The sequence below is a fragment of the Myotis lucifugus genome, unplaced genomic scaffold (assembly GCF_000147115.1).
Source record: "Myotis lucifugus unplaced genomic scaffold, Myoluc2.0 scaffold_32, whole genome shotgun sequence".
In the NCBI taxonomy this organism is placed as follows: Eukaryota; Metazoa; Chordata; class Mammalia; order Chiroptera; family Vespertilionidae; genus Myotis; species Myotis lucifugus.
In genome coordinates this window covers 8097050-8101239 of record NW_005871080.1, presented here as the reverse complement: position 1 = coordinate 8101239, position 4190 = coordinate 8097050, and the positions used below count along the sequence as shown (strand labels likewise).

At 46.8% G+C, this 4190-nt stretch overlaps 1 pseudogene; it reads left to right on the top strand.

Annotated features, from left to right (window-relative positions):
* Positions 1-1337: 1337 nt before the first annotated feature.
* Positions 1338-1538, top strand: LOC111825569 (annotated as a pseudogene).
* The last annotated feature ends 2652 nt before the right edge of the window (positions 1539-4190 follow it).

The following is a 4190-nucleotide window of genomic DNA, read 5'->3' as shown; positions in this document are numbered from 1 at the left end:
GCAGTAGCTGATAAAGCAATAGCGATAAAGCAATAGAGAAGAAACTGATGCAAGTCACTGGCCTATTGGCAATTTTGTCACTCAAACCATTGCTGAACACTTGTAGAATTCCATGTCGGCTGCAAAGCTTCTTGAGGAAAAAAATCATTAAAACTTGCTCTTTGTTTTCAAGAGTATATATATAATTGTATACTTAATTGTAGTAGTACGATGGTAGAGACAGACACACAGAAGCACACACATACACACATATATGTGAACACACATACTTTTCATTGTGATAAAATGTGATAAGTGCTATGGAAAATCTTTGCTTGGTGTATAACAAAAGCAAAGCAGCAGGCTTGACTCATAGAATCCGGTGGTAGGAATCTAGAGACCGTAACACCTGAGATGAAGATCTGCAAGGGCATGGCTTTGCTTTTATGAGAAATACATTTCTCCCTTCTCCCTGCAACACTTCCCCTTTCTGCCTTACCAAACACACGCATTAATAAGGGACAACTTTGAGATCCTGTCCTTAGGAAGATGTGATCTACTGATCTGCTGCAAAATACAATGTCAGGTCTAAAATATTTCTCAATAGCTTGGAGGGACCTGCAGAGTATTATGGTAAGTGAAATAAGCCAGCCAGAGAAAGACAAGTATCACATGATCTCACTCATATGTGAATTTAATGAACAAAGTAAACTGATGAACAAAATAGATCCAGCAACATAGAAGTATGGAACAGACTGTGGAATCTCAGAGGGAAGGTGGGGGTGGGTTAGTGGATGTGTGGGAAGAGATCAACCAAAGAACTTGTATGCATATATGCATAACCCATGGACACAGACAATAGGGTGGTGAAGGCCTGGGGTGAGATGGGGAGGGTGAGGGCGGGCTAGAAGAGGTCAATGGGGAGAAAAGGGGGACATATATAAAACTTTTAACAATAAAGATTTTTAAAAAATTGTCCTCAAGTTTGTCTATTTCTTTCCATTTCAGTAACTACCAAGCTAGTCCAACCTTCCACTCTTTCCTTCCTGAACTATTACAAAAACCTTCTAAATAGACCCATTTGTTATCCCTGCTTTATCCATTTCACGTAAAATGCTGCAACAGGGATACTTTAAATGTACAAACAGGATTGGGCCTTTTTCCTACTTTAAACACATCAATAGCTTTCCATTATTTTTATTATTATTATTTTTAAAAGATCTTTTTTTGGTCAATAAGAAACACTTACATTTGATCCTTGTCTTCATCAGAGTTTTATTTTAAATGTCACAATCTCCCTGATAATCTAAACTAGGGCATTGCCTATATTTTACATTATTTTAAATAAGACTTATTTTATCGCTTCTCGGCCTTTTGGCTAAGATCAAGTGTAGTATCTGTTCTTATCAGTTTAAATAAGACTTATTTTATAACAATATTTTTGTAATTGTATATCATTTAATTAGTTGTTTGTTTCATCAATTAGATGTTTATATAAATTACTAGAGGTCCAGTGCCCGAAATTCATGCATGAGTAGGGTCCCTAGGCCTGACCGGCGATCAGGGCCGATCTGCAGGGTGACCAGCAGGGCAATCGGGGAGCCCCACTGGCATTCGCCTTGGCTGGCCTGGCACTGACCGCTCGCCGGCCCAGGCCCCTGCTGCCACCACTGGTCGGGCCTGTGGGCTGGGGGCAGCTCCTGCGTTGAGCGTCTGTCCCCTGGTGGTCAGTGTGCATCATAGCAACCAGTCATTCTGCAGGTTGTTCTGCTGTTTGATCAATTTGCATATTAGGCTTTTATTATATAGGACTAGAGGCCCGGTGCACAAAAATTTGTGCACTCGGGGGGCAAGGGGGGTCCCCCAGCCCTTCCTGTGCCCTCTCGAAGTCAGGAAACCCCTCGGGAGATAATGACCTGCTGGCTTAGGCCTGCTTCCGGGTGGCAGAGGGCAGGCCCAATCCCTAGGTGCAGCCCCTGGTCAGGCTCAGAGCAGGGCTGATTGGGGGGTTGGGGCGCTGCCCCATCATGCACAGAGCAGGGCTGATCTGGAGGTTGCGATGCCACCCTCAGTCACACTCAGGGTAGGGCCTATTGGGGGGTTGGGGCACCGCCCCCTGTCACACTCAAGGCAGGGTCGATGGGGAGGTTGTGGCGCCACCCCCTGTCACTCACAGAGTAGGGCCGATAGGGGAGTTGGGGCACCGCCCCCTGTCACACACAGAGCAGGGCGGATCAGGGGGTTGGGGCGCTGCACCCTGTCACACTCAGGGCAGGGCCAATGGGGAGGTAATGGCTCTACCCTGTCACACACAGAGCAAGGCCTGTGGAGGGGGGTTGGGGCGCCACCCTCTATTACCCACAGAGCAGGGCCGATCAGGGGTTGGGGCACCGCCACTGTCACACTCGGGGCAGGGCCGATGGAGAGGTTATGGCTCTACCCTGTCACACACAGAGCAAGGCCTGTGGAGGGGGGTTGGGGCACCACCCTCTATCACCCACAGAGCAGGGCCGATCAGGGGTTGGGGTACCGCCACTGTCACACTCGGGGCAGGGCCGATGGAGAGGTTATGGCTCTACCCTGTCACACACAGAGCAGGGCCCGTGCGGGGGGGTGGGGGGGGTTGGGGTGCCGCACCCTATCACACACAGAGCAGGGCAGATCAGGGGGTTGGTGCGCTGCACCCTGTCAAACACAGAGCCGCAGGGCAATCAGGGGATTGGGGAGCTCCCCCCTATCAGGCACAGAGCAGGGCTGATCAGGGGGTTGGGGCGCCTTCCTCCTGTCACGAACAGAGCAGGGCAGGATAGAGAGGATGTGGACCCGACACCTGTCACACACAGAGCCACAGAGCGATCAGGGGGTTTGGGCGTGCCCCCCACAGGGCGATCAGGGGGTTTGGGCGTTGCCCCCTTTCACGCTGATCCTGGTGCCGGGAGGAATATTACCCTTTTACTATATAGAATAGAGGCCTGGTGCACGGGTAGGGGCTGGCTGGTTGCTCTGAAGGGTGTCCTGGATCAGGGTGGGGGTCCCCACTGGGGTGCCTGGCCAGTCTGGGTGAGGGGCTGAGGGCTGTTTTCCGGCTGGCGAGTGACTGAAGCTCCCAACTGCTCCTTGTTTTCTTTTTTTATTCTAGGCCAGCTTTAGCTCTGAGGCCTTGCTGCTGAAAACATCAATACAATGTTGCGGTCCGGTTGGCTTTCAGTCCGGCTGGTTTCTGGGGTTTTGGGGTTTTGTTTAGCTTCTTATTTGCAGCATAGTACATAGTTGCTTAGAGTTGCAGCTGAGAGGCCGGCAAGTCAGGCTGGGAACGTTAGAGTCAGCAGTCACTGGAGCAAGCAAGTCTCCCTGTTCGCTTCAGTGCATGGCTGCTGGCCGCCATCTTGGCTGACAGTTAATTTGCATAAGGATATGCTGATTAGCCAATGGGAAGGGTAGCGGTCGTACGCTAATTACCATGTTTCTCTTTTATTAGTGTAGATTATTTTTTTATGCCATTGGAATTTAAATTTTAGAAAGACAGAAATCCTATCTATCTTTTTTACTCTTGTATTCTCTGTGCTACCTAACACAGGCACATATTAGAGACTAAAGAATATTGGATGAAAGGATAGAAAGAATTAGCTTATATAAATTGTCTCCTCCTCTATCTCAGATTTCATTAAATGATACCCAAAATTGCCCAGATTAGAAACCTAGGACTCTGTCTGGGGAATCTCCTTCTACCACTGCTCTTCCCCACTCTGGCTAGACACTCACCAAGCTCTGTTGGTTTTACTTCACAGCAAATACTTCTGAATCTACCTCGTCCCCATCACTACTACCACTTTTATCTCAACAGAAAACAATAACCTCCTAATTAGACTCCTCTAGTCCTTTTTTATTTTACAAATAAAAGAAAATTAAAACCTTTTAATCTCCTATGTTTCTTATATATTAAAAAAACTATTTTATAATTAATGTATTTAGTTAAATATGCTTACAACTTATAAGTTTCACATCTTTAATTGTCATAATAACACCATAATGGGAACTACACTTGTTTTAAGCCCATTTTTTACAAATAAGGAACTTGAGGTAGGTGAATAATCTTCCAAGGGCCACACAGCTTATAAGTGGACATTACTGGTAGAAATTGAATATATTAGATGATATGAAACTAATGAAGATAGTCAAAGTAGTGAGATTAGAAGCTAAAATCTGGTTCT